General features: G+C 34.9%; 1 long non-coding RNA gene across 2 annotated transcripts in view; it reads left to right on the top strand.

The window, feature by feature from the left end:
- Window positions 1-19567, top strand: part of LOC135087961 (uncharacterized) — a 146463-nt gene that overhangs the window by 77620 nt on the left and 49276 nt on the right. The window lies entirely within an intron of this gene.

Genomic DNA, 19567 nt, shown 5'->3' with positions numbered 1-19567 from the left:
ATTACAACCGTATAAGGTCTACTATTTACCTTGACGTGCTGTCGTATCGTATCGCGCATCTCGTCTCGGCGATGTGTATCAATCACCAGCCGCCACCAATCAATCACGTGAGATGACGCGCTGTTATGTGAGGACTAGCTGGAGCCCGCGACTTTGTCTGCTTTGAAAAAAACTTATGTTGCAGGGTAAAAAAGTTATTTATATTATTATGGGGATAGCCTATTTCATTCTCTATAATGTAGGTAGCTTTTTTCATCAAAATCTCTAAATATGAAATTTTCGTTCTTCGTAGACGTCTTTTGAGAATATTAGTTCGTTTTCCTTTTCATCTCGTTATTCGCCAGCTTTAAGTTTCTTATAACAAAAACAACATAGAATCACAACAATCTCCCTATACCGCGACAATGACATACTTACTTTGGTTCAGCACTTCAGCAGTTTAGGAGTGAAACAGACAGACAAAGCTTTCATTCTCAGTAAACAGAGGTTACACGTGACAACGTACTTAAATGTTACTGATATTTTTACAATAAGGTTTGGCATGTCTTGAGAGTCTCTCATGCTCTCTCTCATCCTTTTACTTGTTTTGATAACATTTACTTTGGATTGTGATGCTTCTCTCTGTCTCTCTTTCTCATTTCTCGAAAACTGCGACATGTTGGTGTCTGCTCTGTCCCATAGTTTCATCTATGAGCTACTTATTCAAATCGACTGAGTCGTTTAGCGGAATAGGTACTGAATAGTATCCCTTTGAGCTCTTATGTGCGAATGTTATAGATTTAATTTTCAAGAAAATCACATTAGGCGCCTTTTACGAATATTTCAAAAACTCCTAAATAATAGTTTCATAATTTTTGTTTTAACAAAACATTTTGGTATATTGTAAATCTCATAATAAACAATCCTACCTTTAAAACTACATTAAAAATACCTATCTACCTACTTCCAGTAAAATTATTACCTAACACACAAAACTTCTTTAAAATTCAACACCTTCTTCGTCTTCTTACGAAAACCTTCTGTGAATGATTTTTCTTCGTTTTCGTCCATGAAAGTTTATTTTGTTATTTTCATCGTCAAACCGAAGCCACCTGAACAAAACGGAAGAAAAACAATAGAGGTAGGAACAGTGACATTTATTTGAACTTAGGTTAGGGTTGATACATAACATATTGTTTTGAGTTGGCAGTTAAGGTGTTTATGAAACCAAACATGGAAGAAAGGACACACTTACTACAACAGGCATAATGAAACATACAAATGTAGGTAGGTACTTGCTTTATGAAAAAATGAAAAAAAAGCTTTCATTTCCAGGAAAACAGAAAAAATCTAGGAAGTCCGCATATTTTGGGTTTTGCCCAAACTATTCCTCTGATTTGATAAATTCATACAAGTCTTATTCGTCTGTGGAATTATACACAAGAATACATTACTTTCTCTCCAAGTCCTAAAATAAAGTGAGCAGCTCTAAAGCACATTACAAATATTTTCCCCACGCAATTTACCTCGGGAGCGTTTACCGAATCGTTTACTAGGAATGTGGCGCAAAAACACGATCCCACTGTCACTCGATATCCTGAGGTCTGCGGCTTACAGGTGGCAATCCAGTGGCAGCCCTATCTGAGTGGGACAAGCGGGACGGGATGGAACGGGTTGAAACGGGCTGGGACGGGTGGAAACGACACGTTTGTAATTAGGAGTACGGCAGCACACTTCCCGCGTCACACGCGCGACTTTTTATAGAAAATAATGGTTCATCTTGACACAAGTTGTAAGTAACGTAGATATATCTACACGAAACGCCGGGTTTGTTCAGCCAGACGTAGTAATGGGTGTTTACGATCCCACACGTTGTTTTAAGATTGTGTTCGCGTTACTGAATGTAATGGTTATGACTTACTATCGTTTATTTCTGTCAATGAGGCGATAGCTCGATTTAGAACCGAGGAAGTATGAACTGACTTTTAAAACTTTAGTTGAATGACTTACACCCGAACCCGAACGCACAGCATTGAATAGAGCTATTTGGTGCCTGTGTGACCCTGTGCGTCCACGCGCACTGTGAGACCTCATAGTAATGTTTGTGTATACGAGCGTTATTCTAACAGAGTTTTTGAGATCCTTACTGTATTTTTCATGTCTAATGTAAACACTGTAAATCCTGCAATTTAATAAGATAAGTCAATGGGTCATTTTTTTCTTATCAACTAGTTAAGATTTCATTATAAAAATGGCGATGTATCTAAATAGCTACTTTACATACACTTCTGATTTTATGTCGTCTTTATTCCCAAATCTAGCATTTCAGACCGTTGTTTGTTGCAAAAAAACCATTTTTCTAAATTAGAAAATTTTCTGAACAAAAAAGCTCAGCTAGACGAGTCTAACTTAGATCTCATTTGCATCTAAAACTGAAAAAACTCGATCCTTATTTACATTAATGAATTACGTACATTTATTCGAAAGTAAATAAGAAGAAATTATTATAAACTTTTATTGTGTTTTTGTAAGTTTAAAATGGCGAATTAATGTTTGAAATTAAATATAAACAGCTCGGTATTAATTTATTTGATCATGTACTTTACCTCCATTGAAAGCGGTACATGGCCATGGTATAAATGCCCACATAATTAATCCTTTAATAGTTTAAGCAATAGTTAGTGACCATGAAACTTTAAAACAATTAAATGAAACACAACCAATTCGCATACACATAATATAAATCCACCCCTTTTACAACGTTACATAAACTACACAAACTACAGAAAGGAAATTTCACAAATGTTCGCACCGGATACTAGTTCTTGCCTACGCAGTGTTTTAAATATAGGTAGTGCAACAAGAGTTGAGGCCAACAACACAAACAAAGGCAAAATTATTATTATCAGTATTGGTACGCTGTTTGCACGACGTCTTACGTAGATGTATTATTGACAAGTGCTTTCTTTCAAGACATTTAACAAGAACGTGGTAGCTAAATAATGTATTCGATATTTGAACTTCAATGTGTTGTCTGTGATGTATTAAAATAAAACATCAGTGTGAGTACGAGTTCGTCTCAACTTTCGTTGCGCGTTCTATACCCAGCAAGACGTAGACAGCCAGTGTTATGGCGTTAGTTTAGATTAGTACAGAAAGTCTGCCATAAATGTTCGCTGCGAATTCTCTGATCGAAAGTTTCAGCTCGGGCTGATGAGAGTGCATTGTTTCGCTAGTTTTCAGCACAAGAATTACAAGCCCGAATAGTGTTGCAAACTCTGCGTCGACATATCGATGAATTGCGCAATGTGATTGGTATTTTCAGTCTCTTCTACACAGAGAATATTAAAAATACTTCACATACTTGAAATGGTTATGAAATTAGCTCAAGTAGTTTCATATTGAGTTTGGATAAAACAAAATGGAAACGTGACTTACCTACCCAAAAGGGACTGTTTACTATGAACGAGAATTAATTTTAAATTGTCTCTAGGATATACGAATTCATGAGCTTGGAAGCAATATATTTTCAAAGATCTTATTGAGTATGTTTGATTTTTTTATAAATCTGTACATGCCTATAATCTAGCAAATATTTTATCGAATACCGTAACCTTATCATAAAAGCTAATTATTGTTTCAAGCAATATATTTTTTTATTGTATCGATAATCGATACCATTACCACCTTGCACAATCCCGACCACTCTATCACAAGAACAAGGCTGAACTACAGCCGCTAACTTGTTTGGGCGTGTTTGCTGGCCAATTAAAGTTGCTCCGTCAACACGCCGATATAGGTGTAATTCGGACTGAGATAAAGGGAAGAAACAACTTGCTACCCGCAGCGAAAAGCACGTTGTTTGTTACAAAAAGTACCGTGTAGAGTTTAATGTCGGCAATGACGATGCAATTCACATTGCCTTTACAAAAACCACAAAAACTGACGTTAGAGTCCAGGAAATAATTAGATATCTAATTTGTAGTAAGTAAGTAGGTACGTCTATCTTAATATTATATTACAAAATCTAGTCAGTCGACAATCAAAAGCTCTGGTTTAATAATAATTTCCATCCAAAGCAGTCGATTTTATCAAGTTTTAGAATTAGCAAGTTTGCAGATAAAAAATTAGATCCATGTTGATTTCAGGATCTTTAAAAATTACGTAACACGTTGCGGCACATGCTTTTGAATTTTCTTAAACTTTCACATGCAAAGTATAGTCCACGTCATAAATATCAATGCAAACTAATAACTTGCCTTGATACATATTTCTCACAAAGAGACATGTGTAATAGCATGCTGAATATTTCCAAATTGAAACTCATCTGATGGAATCATACGTCACCGCACGTAGCGATACGGGATAATTTCCCGTACCGCGTTCCGGGGCAAGGAATGAAAACCCGGGCTGGATTTTCCGACTCATATCTCCCGGAATGCCCCGACCTTTCAGCATAACGCGATTACAGTCAGAGTCAGAAATGTTTATGGGGACAATGAATTATTGATGATGACTTTAAGTGTTTAAGTGAATACTTGTATCATGCGAGTACCTGCCTTTTGATAACACAGATAGACATTGTAGTAACACAAAAAAACTTTAAAAAAAGAAGCACAAAAATCTTAACGTTTTTATTGTGCACCTTTACAAATACATTTAAGACGTTTACTCTATTTACGAGTAGCTTGATATGCCGTTGTCTATACACTTTTTAAATGAGCTACGTAAATAGCAAAAGCATGCTAAAACGCGCTAAAATGCTAAACTGAAAAACACCTTAGGAAAATTAGCTGTTACCTACTAGATAAGAACTACTCAATGTTGTAATGATACAAATATCAGAAGCACTGTACAGGGTACTAGTTTTCCTTTTTAGGAACTCGTGTAAACATTTCTGATGGCGACTGTACAATTTTTAGTTCGTTTTTCTTCGGAGTGCATAGTTCTGCGAGCGCTAATGAACGTGCCTTTGTTACGTGCGATACGGGACCTAACGTTGATTATTCGATTTTGTGTCTTCTGTCATTGTGATAGAGGTAATGAGGTGAGAGATAGTTGGGGTGGGAATGTGTTATTAGAGTCTATGTCTACATATTTTAGAGATTCGTTTCTCTGACATTTTTCAGTGCAAATGAATCCATTTAAAAGTCCGTTTAACCCTGTACCTGTAATCCGCGGAAGTATGTTTTAGTTTTTTTAGCTTTCCAATTAGCATTAGGTACCTATGTAAGAGAACGTGGACAGATGTGTGTAGTACCTATGTTACACTAACCAATTTAACTTAACTTCATATTTTTCATTCCAAACCTAGTATCTTATGAAACGAGTATGCATAATATTTCATTAAGTACGTACTTAAAGTTGAAGATTAATAATGTCTCCAATCGAAATGAAAAGTCGAATTATACCGCGAAGTAAAATGTGACAGCGCCATCTCTTATTCGAACGAACGAAAGAAACGAACGTGCTATCATCAGTGAATCATTTATTGGCGAGATGTTTAGGGGCAAATGACCCGCGTCTTGCCACGTGAATCCAGGGACGATGTAGAGGTAATTTTCCAGGCTTTGTGGGGCACTGGATAAAATATATCGCTAAAAGAACGTGGACAGAGGCCTTAACAAGAGATTACGGGCGGCGGAAGCTGTCCGCGGCCACAAAACGCTGGAGTGGCGCGCGATGAGCGGGTAATTACAACGCCCGCTAATGACGTCACGCGTAAAAGCGCGACAGCCGGGCTTTTAGCTTCATCTGGATGTTAGCGAGTTTTTTAAAGGAAAATATGTATGAATATTGCTAGAATAGAATAAGAACTGTTATTTATTCCTATGTTATACATGAGAGACCAGGAGAGTCGATCTTATTTGATATCCGGAGATACATTTTTACCCAATATAAATAGATTTTCTCACAACAGTAATTTAGCATTTAAGACCAAAGTTTACTGTACTCTTTTGGTAGTACAGGGATTGACAGATACAAATTCTACACACCTAATGGAAGTAGGTACTACAAAATTTCTGCTAAACATCTCTAGTACAATACCTGCTTCTGTCTTACCTTTTCTTGCTAGGTGTTCTTTTGTGCTGCGCTAAATACCGCAAAATTCTAATATTCTTTAAAAACACTCTCCTCTGTAAAGTGTAGACATTTCCGTATTGCCCGCAACATGGCGTAACAGGCCACCGCGACAATGCTAACCTAATTACCCTAATCAGATCCTACCAAATCACATTACCGATTATTGCGGATGAAAGGGATCGACACACCTCGGGCTTCGAACCGGTGACCGATCAGTAATAGACCGATGGATTATTGACCGCTACCAATTATATCGTAATAGGATTGTGGTTATGACTAATTAGGGATCGTCACTTGAAAAATATATTGCTTCTGGTAAGACTTCAACTGTCGATTTTTTGCTGGTGATTACTCTTGCTACTGAGATACGGAGGTATTGTCATATCATGGGTTCAAATCGTCCTTAAGACAGTAGAAATTTTTAGGACCTTAAGTTTGTAAAATTTTGCACACTATACAAAAGTTACAAACGAAATAAACTTATAAAATAGAATATTTTGCTTTGTAAGTTTTGTAACCATAAGACTACATTTAAGTACGCAGTGTATGTTGCACAAAAATTGAGAATTTTACCGAAAACCTTTTAGTTTTTAACTTTAGTTTGTTAGGTTTAGTGACGTTTTTCTTATGATAACAATGACAATTTTATAAACAATAATTTCGTCTCTATCTCATGCCAAAAGTTCACTCTAAATGCACTAAAATTAGTATAGATCATTTCAGTACAGTTGAATCGCATCCACAACGCTATAACAACCACCATACAATATTGTTCAGTAATTAAATTTAATGCGCCAGTGAATGGCTTAATATAATGCCATGTAAATCGGTCGTATACCAAACTGATTAAGTCATTTGCATCCTGATACGCCATTGATTGATCGTGGACTAAGTTGCCGGTTCAACCAGTTGTAACTATTCGCTTCAGTCTTGCCAGTGCTCAAATAGAACCACCTGCTCAGTGGGCTGAAAATTGTGATTGAGAGTGAAAATGGTGATTGAGAGTTTTACATAGGTAGTATGTAATCGTAATAATCGTGTAAGATTCAGGAGATTTAATCATAATATTTGTAGTAGATTTCAGGATTTTACGCAAGATTTTGATATGATTCAACATTATAATGATTAGAAGCCTCGCTAGCTTTTATGAATGTTTAACTTCATATTAGTGCATCTAGTCATCGTTCTAAATAAAAAATTTAATAGTTCCATGTACTTTTTTTGTGTCTCGTTCCTAAATAGATATATTTTGAGAATTAGTAAACTTATTGATGGGGTAGTTCTTTGAGATACTGTTAAGAAATATAAATGTTTATAAAATGAGCTGTTTGTTGTTTTCATGCTGTGACCTTATTGAGAGAGCAAGTTTAGTGCACACTGAAATCCACTGAACTGTTGTTCCGGGATATAAACTTTATGATTTGATGTTAAATGTCTCGTGAAAATGCCCTTAACCACCGCGACAGCTCACAAGACCCGCATAAAACTACTGCGATTGTTAATATTTGAGAGCAGTACCTATCGATTCAATGACTTGGGTGTTTACACTTCATTCAAGTTTTTATTTTACCAACGTAAAATCTACAGCAAATAAGTTTAATTTGGAATAGGTATTTTGTTTTAAAATAGCTCTATATTAAATTATGTTTGAATATCAAATGATGTATTTATGTACAGTTACTGTCTTTATGCGTTATCTAGTCGCTATAATATTGTTCTGCTTAGTTAGGGTAAATATTAATCGATATTATTGTAGAAATAGTTTGTTTACCACATTTTAAATTTCAATCCTAGCACACTCACTGAACCGAGCGTCCAATCAATTTTCATCGTTTTACAAAATTGCAATTCGAAAAAGAATACACTGTACCTATTTGAATTCGGGGAGCTCCCGTTAAAAAATCTAGCTACGCCTTCGCCACACATACTACGAACGTCGGAAATTTGAACGAATAAACAAAGTTTTCTGTTGGCTATCCATCTCCATTGAGCAAATACAGGCAGAGGAGCCGAATCGCGATTTGCATCGGAAAAGAATTAACGAGTCCATTCGTTTGGCGGAATCTTTATGGTTGCGTCAAACGGTCGGAAAAGAAATATTTTCGTGCAACCGCTCCGACAAACTACAATTTTAAGTAAGCAAATACGTTTTAGAGGGCTAGGGCTGTAATCTTGTGGGGTTGTAAGTTTTACACCACATAGATAAATCTAAGATCCTTTGAGTGAATTATTTTAGTGACGTCCCTCCGCCTCCGAGTTCACCTTCGTTATTCAATATCATCTGAGATACCTACTCGTGTTAAGTTTAAATGGTACATTTTTAGATGAACACAAAACTTCATCGACTTAGTAATGAGATCTGTAAAAAGAGAGAAGAATAAAACGAAGAGACCATTATGAGGATACTTATAGAAATAGTGACGACTATTTCTATGACAACGACGAATGACAAGAAATGACTGGAGTAGAGATCTGTTGAACTAACTGAAGCAATAATATCATGGGACCTTTTAGATACCTTCGTATTGTTATATCTCACAGGCTTTAAATGTAGATTCATGCCTATGATATAATGTGAATATAAGCTGTAACGACAGTTTTTCTCATTGACTTTCATATGTTACGTCTCTCGAGTGACAGCCCTGACCAGGGCCGCCAATTTCATGGTCCACTCCACCGACTCGCCTCCGCGGCCAGATACAACTAGCGTTCGTATTCGGAGGTATGCGCGATATAAATTTAAATGACACATTAGCATAAGCCGCGGTCCGAATGCGAGCGGTTTGTTTGTATAGGGCTGCGCTTATCGAGTTATTTGTTTTGGGTAGTGGCGTTTGTTTTGAGATTTATTTCCACTGTGTACAGAAGGTAAGGTATTTATTTAACTTATCTAAAATCTTTATTTTGTGTAATTATTTTCGCTTGCTGGTTGTATTTAAAACCGTAGCAACTAATAAAATCCAAAAATCGTATCATGTCCAACTATGCTTACGAATACTTTTCAATACTCTTCTGTATTCAGTATTAAATTATTACTGTATGTGTGCTTAGAACTTCGGACGTCTTTTAAGTTTGAGGGCTCTATTACGAGAAGACCGTTTTATAATATTTTAAACTATTATGTTGCATTTTTTACTATAACATTATCACTCTCACGGGATTTTGCAACAAAAATATTTACTTTGAAACGTCGGGAGAATGATATTTGTTTATTGTTATAAAAGTTTTGTTGCAAAAGACCGTTGTAATTATCAAGATAATTACCTACTTATACGTACATCTACTATCCACTTTCTCGTTATCGACAACCCTAATAGCATGAATGTTCGGCCACTCACCACACTGATTGTTTCCGCAGAGCATTCTCTGGAACGGCTTTAATTCGATGCAACATGCTCGTTAGCAGGCTCACACGTTTGCAAAGATACTACAAATTCGTACATAAACTCACAAAAACCTACCAATGAAACATTTTGTAAGCTTTATCAAAGTTCTAGGTTTTGTACTCACTTTAAACAAGATCCGTTTTTTATTAAAGAGAAAAGGGTTTTAAATTTTGAAAGAATTTAAGCCCTAATTTTAACCTGATGACCTGTCGTACAATGGAGAGTTATCTCAGTTGTCACAGTGCAGTTAAGTGTCAAATTACTTAGATCTAGGCCCACGGACGCCCCAGTAGGGTTGTCATCACTTATACATTGAATGTTAAACATATTATACCTACATTCAACGTCATTCATATATGATACGCTGTATAAATACTACTGTAGGTACATAATATCAAATACAGCTGAAAGAAAATCCGTGATAGCCATAATAAAATACTGTAAACAGAAAACGAATACTACTTTGGCAAAGTTTCAGGCAATTTATTTCAATTTTTATACTGGCATCGCCAACCCTAAACGCAGGCTAGCGCTGATTGTTTCGCCGACGCGTTCGCCAAATGCCAGCCTTAATTCAATGCGCGATCATTAAGAGCCATTTCACAAAAATATTCCGCGCGAATTTAGGTAAAAGCTGTCAACGCAACGTCAAAAGAGTAAAAAGAACGCTGAAATGGACAAAAAAATCTTGAGCCGTGACCGTATTAAGACTTGATTTAAGTTATTAATTTTAAGGTAGAATGAGGTATTCAAACTTGATAAATTAATTTAAATTTTTAATAGAGTTTATTAAATCTTTTATATTTCGATTCATAATGAAACACGAATAGGTATAATATGTAAAATATATATTAAGTACAAAATAAAGACTGTCACATAGTGAAAAAAAAATTGCCCCCTTACAGCTCCATCATCGGACCCTGGATACGAACTATTCGTCAAGGCGAATCACACAAGCCCAAACTCCATAGGGTTCTATTGTTTTGTTACGGAGGTGGCCATTGCATCTCCTCCAGATCCATTATCAGACAGAGCTAAGAAATAAATAAATAAATATTATTATAAGTAAACAAATAACTAAAATAATTCATCTTACTATCTTACTAGTCTTACTAATATTATAAATACGAAAGTTTGTGTGGATGTCTGGGTGTTTGTAACACTTTCACGCAAAAACTACTGAACAGATTTTGATGAAACTTTACAGTACAGTACAGCAGTACTAGGCAGTCTGTGTTCAACTATCACTCGGGTCGGACGTTCCTATCGCAAGACCTTTGGTTCACTCAGTTCCGATACGACTCTAGTGCTGTGTGTAATCATTTTCGTGAATATGTTACGGTTAATGTGATAAATTGAAAATTATTAATAATAACCGGTTATTATGAATAATTACCGACAGTCGCGGTAAAAGTGATAAATTAATCACATTTAACAGTGATTATTTAATAATTCAACCTTAGTACTAACAAATTTCTTAAAAGAGAACAACATCTTGTGTACGTGCTCGTGTACAGCCAAACTTTTGAACGTTTTGCTATCATATATTAATATAATTTGGCATAATGAGTTTGGAATGTTTCTTGCATAATATTACTTTTCCATGATGCCTATAACATAATGTTTTGATTTAAAGTGAAAAATAGGTTAAGGTGCGGCGGGGGTGGCCCTTGGGCCACCCCTAAGCCGCCTATTTAGTTTTATACACACATAAATGACCTCATATTAATCACATTAACCAAATCATGCGGTAATTATTCATAATAACCGGCGATTATTCATAATTTTCACATTTATCACTTTGACCGTAACAAATACACTGAGTTTATTAATTTCTACGAGTGGATTTCATTTTGACTGAGACCTACGCCATGAACCCTGAACCAGAAGACCCTGTCGCCAGCGACAGCGACGCTCATCCATCCCTGGCGTCGACCAGAATAACAATGTAATGGCTATAATTTATGACGATCTGTGACAAACTAAATTTCAAGCGGGTGAAGCCGCGGGAAATACTACATATTTCATACTAGCTTTTTGCCCGCGACTTCTTCTGCGATGAAGTGGAAAATGGTTCTAATAGAATTAAAATATTCTAAGAAAATTAATTTTGTTAAATGATTATATTTTTTGATATAAAATCTACAAATTATTATATTTAAATATTTTAATACTTACAAAATTATGAGATCTTTCTAAAACAAAATAAAAACACTACACCTGCCGCAGATTTCTTTGTAAACAATGTTTTTTTGTTTTTCCTTCAGGTGCTAAAATCACCAGGCTATTGTGTGCGCATACTCTGGAGTATTCCACATACAACTGGTCGTCGGAGAAGCATAGATTTCCATTAAGTCTACTCCCGCTACCATATAGAACTCCGCTAAAACTCGTGAGGGCGCCAACACTTACTTTTGTATCGAAAATTAGTATGAGCAGCTGCGCACGCGGTTGCCCGTTGCAGGCTCTATGCAACCACACTATTTTAAACCGTGGTCCATAAGCATGAGATGGGAAACTGCACTCTCTTGAATTCTCTTGAATTTGATGGTGTTAGGGGGGGGGGGGAATCCTAGGAATGAATACAGACTTTCCAATGGAATCTCCTCATCAATATTGCGAAATTGAATGTTACGTTTTCACTTGTTATTTTATTGTTATCTGACCTTGATTTTTCAAACACGTGTCACAATAAAAAAAATAATTTAAATCAAAAGTACTAAGGAATATTTCATTGATATCAACTTAGAAACAAGCACAGATCACAGAAACTAAAGGGAAATGTGACAAGGGACAAATTGGAACATATTGCTTGTGAAAGCAATGATGACAGTAGCGACGTCATTATGTAAACAGTTTATATTGCTTGCATAGTACTAAAGATTATTCGAACGTTGAATACTGATACCGCAGTGGATAATGAGCACATAACTTGATTTCTTTGTGTGTGTGAATTTCTAATACGACACTGAGTTTCGAACTCAGCGCATTACTTAGCATCTCTCTAAATTTCTATGGAACCAAGTTATCTCCAAAATAACATTCCACACCTTTTTAACCTAGTCAGGTAATAATTTTAATAAAATACGAAGCACGTCATCTATCAATAGGATATATGTATATTTTAGAAGTTAATAAATTATGCATAAAATATAAACACTTAAGAAGTTTAGTTAAATCGTAGAATTTCTGAAAAACAAGTACTAAAATCGTACTGAAAAAAAAAGTATTAATAATATGTTATCTAATTTATTTATTAAACGTCGAATTTTATCAAAGATTTTGGACTAAAGTTTTTGAAAATATTTTATAGCCTACATAGAAAAAAATTAGGATTCTAAATCGTGAAAGAATTTTTTTTCGGAGCCTATTGCCTCCAAACAAACAAACACACAATTAAATCTTTCCTCTTTTATTAGTATAGATTTAACAACAAAGCTTCCCTCTCGAAACAAAACGCTTCTTTTTCTTCTTCACGAAACAAAACTCAAAGCGGATAAATAAATAAACAAATCTTTGGACAATTTCACAGCGCCATCTAGTCCAAAAGTAGGCAACCAATATGCTTGTGTTAAGGGTGCTAGCATAATGGATATACTTTTTTATAATTTATTTATTAAATTAAATACATGGTACCTACATATTATACATAGTTACACCCAGATCCGTCAAAGAAATTAAAATTCATCATTTCAATTTCTGCTCGGCCGGCCGACTCGAAACAGCCTCTCGGCAAAGTATCAAATGCATTTGGTCGCCGTACAAATCACCGCTTCACGACACGAACGCACGTAAACGTCACGGCGGGAAAAATGACACAGGTCCAGCCTTGACGGGCGCTCGCGCCATACTAATCGATGTCGGCTTGCGTATTGTAATTTTTTTATACTGATATTCACATCAATATTTTGACAAAGTGGTTACTAATATTTAAACAATAACTGTAGAAATCAATTCTACAATGAATATTCTTTATTTTGGGATACTTTTATTGCAGTTATTGCTGTGTTTTTAAACCAAAAACCACGATCAAAATGTGACGTTAATCTTCAAATTTGCCAAATTATTTTTAGATTTTACTCAATAATGGTAATGAAATTCAAGAATCTATTTCATTAATGGACTACAAGAATATATGTCCGATGATTACTATATATTTTTAAGCTTATTATATGAGCATAAATAATAGATACAGGACTTTGAAAATGAGTCTGCGGCAATTTTTCCGTAAAATGGTTGTGGGAGATGGGGCACTGTGAATTAAGCAAAAGAGTTAGTAAATCCGTTTCATTAATGGTCAACACCAAGGATTGACCTATCTTTCGCAGTTATTAAATAATCTCTGGGTGTTGCTTAAGATAGTAATTCATGCTTCCAAAATCTTAGAAATTCGCACGAAAATGTAAAATGGCTCTTAACATGCACTCGAATTTCGTACAGCCTGATAAGCCGAACTGTGCTTAAAATGCTATTATACAATTTAAATGCAAAATGAAAGGAATTTTAAACGGTTTTTATGCAGACTGTTTACGGGAGCTTAGATTAGATTCTTAATTAGCTTTTGTTTGGACTTAACTAGATTCAGTATAGGAAAATGGGTCTTCGGGTAAACCGTTTAAATGTAGGTAGATGTACGTACACATTACTTATGCGACTCCGAGATTCTGTCGCGACGACAAGCTTATGAAATTAACAAGAAGAGACGTATAGTCGCCGTGACTATCGCCCAGAGTACTCAGTCGCTTAAAAGCCTGTGCTAAGGCCCGTAAAAAAAGTAGTTAAAAAAATACAGACTAAAATACACTCGACATCAAATAAATCGCACCTCCCGCGACAAGCATTTTCAAACGTATGCATCCCCACTTCCCACCAATATTGGCACCATTTAAAAGCCTAGTTCTAACCTTCATTTCATTAAAGAAAAGGTTTGTACCCCAAAAATGTGTCTTTAGAAGGATCCAGAGTCACTTCTTCAAAAAATAGGTAGTTACGCTAGAGCTAACTTTTATGGCTACAAAACTGTTAAGTTGGGATTAATCGCCATCCATCTGTTAAAGAGGACACGTGAGATCATTATTTGGTTTTATAACCATAAAAATTGGTCTAATTGATCCCATAGGTAGGTCCAAAGTGAGGTATTTTTTCAAGTCACATTTATGGTATATGTTAATCATTTATTAAGAAATTAAATGTGTTTTTCTTTAAGGATATTTATTGGGCTTTCAAATAACACCAATATTGTTGGGGCACCATGATTGTGTCAGAAGAAAATCGTTAAAGTTCGCGTCGCGGAAGGTGCGGTTTATTTGATGTTGAGTATATTATGCTTATGATCGAAAAATATCATCATCTTCAGTCTACCTTAGTTACCTATTGGACTTAGGCTTTTTCTAGTACATGACACAGACCTCGATCCTCAGCTTGTCTATTCCAATCTCTACCAGCTAATTTGGTAAGTATCTCGTATCTCGTCGCGTTGCATTGCTGCCAAGATATGAATTTGAATTAAAGGATGGAATTGGCTCGATTAAGGAAATAAGCTTCCTTAATTGTAAGTGTAAAAAAAAAACAGAAACCAATCAAATCTTTGTATCTAATTTTAACTGACTATAAAAGATACCTGAAAAAAGTTTGTTTCAACCTGTACTCGTATCTCAGGTTTAGTTAAGATGAAAAATGGCGTCCTAAAGCCGCAAGGTACTCAACTGCAATCTTGTATGCGATGTGCAAACAGCAGAGCGGCTGTATTATATGCATCGCGTAATAAACGCAACAGGTCCCTCGTAAAGTCATGACCGTGGCTTTACTGAGTTACTACCTATCTATTGATATGGGATTCCTAGATTTATGGTCAGTTTTTATTGCAGTTCAACATAGAGCCATTGCACTTTCATCTAGATACTTCATCAACCTATCCACCTATATTCTAGGCGTTATTAAGGCTTAATTTCATGTAAAGAAAGTAAGGGTGATGAGTCACAAAACACGTTTTTGCGTAGACAAAATTATCAGGCATAATGAATTTACCTACCTCGTACAAACTATATCGTTACAATAAAATTTACATAATCGTCATGGTTAAGCTACTTCGATGATATCTAATGCATGATCACAGTAACAGTAGAGACAGTAAGTATGTCCGTTAAGATCTTGCAGTTATCTGTGCCTCGACGCGAAGTCTATTGCGTCAGAAAGCGATTTTCTCAAAACTCAAATCGCAATCCAATACAAAATTATATCTTTGAAAAGTCGAAGTTTTCCTCTCGATCGTCTCGAACAAATGCCGCGTTTGATTCGATGTGTAGGCGATTTGTCCGTTTCAAAAGGGAGATATAGCTCCAGATATCGCGACTCGGAATTATAACGAGGTAGTCGACGTTGATGGATGAGCCATGGGAGAGACTTCATCGTGGCAACTCACAACTATCATTAGGGCATATTCCCAGTTCCCAGCGTTGGGTAATGCGTGAGTTTGGACTTGGTAACTTTTTGCAAGAATAGTTCCAAAGTACGGACAAACTATTTATTGAAAGATATTAATAGTTTCATTTATCTACAAAAGATGAGCTTATTGCTATAAATAAATAATAATAGAGCCATCGTAGATCTCAAAGATATCGTAGAGCCTCTTAAGTTTATTTAAAACTAATTTGCGTTGGTACAGTCAAGTTTATTTGTAAATATCGAGGTTACAAACAGGGCAAGCTAAATAAAACAGTTTAAAAAGAACATTGCATGTCCCAACTCATTTGAATAAAACTGTTAGTAAAATTAAGTCTCAATTTTCTAGAACTAATTGTGACAAAAACTGAGTAAAATACAGTAAAAATACATTGGACTGGTTTAACAACTTAAAGAGAGCAATCATAATAATTGTAGTAATTAAACATTAAATAATGATACGTTAAAAAAACATAATTGTCGCGCATTAACCGAATAATACGAATAATAATAGAGAATTTCTGTTTATGTTTAACGACGTACGAGTAGGTATTTATTGGATAACTTTTGATTTTGTTGTTTTAGGATAAAAAGTTCGCATTTGACAAAGGTAATACTTTCTTTGATTTCATTAATTTGTTTACACACATTTCTGAATACACATATTTGCTGAAACCTGTTGTCTTTATGTATGAAGCAATGCGTCTGTTTGCCAACAGCTTAAACTGTTTACTTGGTCAGTATCAAGTTTCTTGGAAAACTGTTTTGTCTTGCCTCTGCTCAGTGTTACCGCACTTCGTGTTCAGTTTGTTAACAATTTTCATTTAGTGACAATTATCAAGTAAAAAAATTTTGAGCGATGAAAAGTAGAATAGAGATTGTAAGATCAAATTCTAACCAGTGGCAGGAATTCAATTTATTTCGAAATAGGTAGGACCTAGTCATGGCCACAGAATAAATAATAAGGTATGGCGACCGTGCAACAAGCTAATCCCTGTGATATCTTTCTTAAACAGTAACAAAGTGAGTGAACTATAACTACCAATTACCACTTCTTTCATTTAAAAAAACACCATTTGCTTGATGGGCGCTTCCTAACTATATCGTCAGCCCCTTCATCCTTCCTAACCTAAACCTATCCACATATACAAAGGAGCTCTTGAGAAGGCTACAGAAGAATGCAATGAGTAAAAAAACGATATAGCAAAATATTCCGAGATCAATTTTAATGTTCACTGCGTCTTTGATGACATTAAAATGCGGTATTTTCCGATGTCGCGGAAAATTGAAGTGGCAACACTGCTATGTTTCTATTACGTAATAGTGGAAGGGAGCAAAGAATATTGCATCAAAGAGAATTTGAAATATTGCCAACTACATGCGTCGCAGTCGGAATTGATTTTGGAGCTCTGTGATCGCTCTCGCAACGAGATTGTGGTTATATCGTACAAATTTATCGTCTCTTAGGAATGTTATGTTATATTCCGTGAAAAATCGCCTGATTCGTAGAACTGGGACTGGGCGTCATAAAAGGACCAACTGACTATGCATATTCCATTTCTAATAAGGTTTATGGGTTAAAATGTATTTTCATTATTAAGTATGCCCTATGGGATTCGTACTGAAACAAAATGTGTAAAGATTTTATTATTATGCTGTATGGGATTCATACTGAAACAAAATGTGTAAAGATTTTCTAATTTTGAAAACTTTTTATGATGTCGATACCCTAGCTAGATTAAATTATTACCATTGCAAAAAAAACGGGTGGCTAGTAGGTTTAGTTTTTGTGACTGTATGTTGACTTTACTGTTTCCATACTTATTTTTTTAATATTGTAGCCTTTACTATCTTCATAATCTGATGTATAAAATAATATTACCTTCCACTCTCATCGTAATTTACTCGTTTATACAGTGTGTCCGGGCTTGTAATGATCAAACTTTAAGGGCGTAATCTATGGACAATTTTATCGATGAAAATACTTCAAATTTGGGGCTTAACCCATTTCTCGCAAAATTACGAGGATTTAAGTTTTTAATTTTTAGTTTTCATCTCTTCCTTCAAAAACAAGTGAAAGCGTGGGTAGCTTAACACTAATAAGCAAAAATTTTATATCATGCGATAGCCAATAAAATTATCTATTAGCAGAAGTAGAAAACAGATACAAGTTTCATACATTTTAAGGGAGTAAGAATGGATTTAATTAGAAAAAAACATGACTTTTTTCACTTCTTTTTCAGTTATTTTCCAACACAAGAAAAACCAGGTCGTTAAGGTATGTTTTATTTGCATTGTATTATTAGTATTTGAGCTATTCTACAAAACAATTGTAAATTTATTAGTCTACGTTTATTAGTTTCGACGTAATTGTTGAACAAAGATACCCCTTCCCAGCGGTTTCCATAGCGCACGCGACATGCGAAAATGCACTGCCTGAAAGAATCACACAACCTATTCCGATTACTATGGAAACCGCTGGGAAGGGGTATCTTTGTTCAACATTTACGTCGAAACTAATAGACGTAGACTAATAAATTTACATTCGTTTTGTAGAATAGCTCAAATACTAATAATACAATGCAAATAAAACATACCTTAACGACCTGGTTTTTCTTGTGTTGGAAAATAACTGAAAAAGAAGTGAAAAAAGTCATGTCTTTTTCTAATTAAATCCATTCTTACTCCCTTAAAATGTATGAAACTTGTATCTGTTTTCTACTTTTGCTAATAGATAATTTTATTGGCTATCGCATGATATAAAATATTTGCTTATTAATGTTAAGCTACCCACGCTTTCACTTGTTTTTGAAGGAAGAGGTGAAAACAAAAAATTAAAAACTTAAATCCTTGTAATTTTGCGATAAATGGGTCAAGCCCCAAATTTGAAGTATTTTTATCGATAAAATTGTCCCTAGATTTGGCCCATAAAGTTTGATCACTACATGCCCGGACACACTGTATAATACAGTGTGAGTCACGTTAAAGTGTACATATGAAAATAGATGAAACTAGACCTATTTTTATCGACAAAAAAGAGGTCAAAAAATTTTTGAGATTTTTTTTAAAATTTTTATAGAATTTTTTTTCTTCCAATTACTTATTGTAAAGAAAACGTAATAACTTTTAAACTAAGCGGTATATCCTGATAAAATAAAAACAGTAATAATGCTTAATAATAGGCGATACTAAAAAAATACATGAAATACACAAAAAATGGCAAAAAATAATAAAAAATGATACTTTTTGAAAAAAATCTGCTTTTAAATTCGTGTTTTTTTGGTTATTTGATAAATTTCTCCAAAAAATGCCCCTATAACTGGTGGTTTTTATTACTTTGTATTATTCTCTATCGTATTATCTTTGTAAAACCAAAAATCGCATGTCTCTATCCGTATCACAACATTTGCTATGATCGTTTGAACAAAGGCCTGCCACAACATTATTCTCCGCTACAGGTAGAGACAATTTTAATTTTAACTAAAATGCTTATTTTACTTCGAAATCTTTTGTTTTTATTTGAAATCTAACTTGTCTTTATCAAAATTACAAATCTAGAGCCATTTTCAGTTTCGTTGTTAACGAAGCGTTGAATGGCGCGCCCGGAGAGGCTTAGTTCAAACGATCATTGCAAACGTTGTGATAGGGATAGAGATATGCGATTTTTGGTTTTACGA

The sequence above is a fragment of the Ostrinia nubilalis genome, chromosome 3 (genome assembly GCF_963855985.1).
Source record: "Ostrinia nubilalis chromosome 3, ilOstNubi1.1, whole genome shotgun sequence".
NCBI classification, from domain to species: Eukaryota; Metazoa; Arthropoda; class Insecta; order Lepidoptera; family Crambidae; genus Ostrinia; species Ostrinia nubilalis.
Note: the sequence above shows the minus strand (reverse complement) of the source record. Positions and strands in the feature narration are given on the sequence as shown.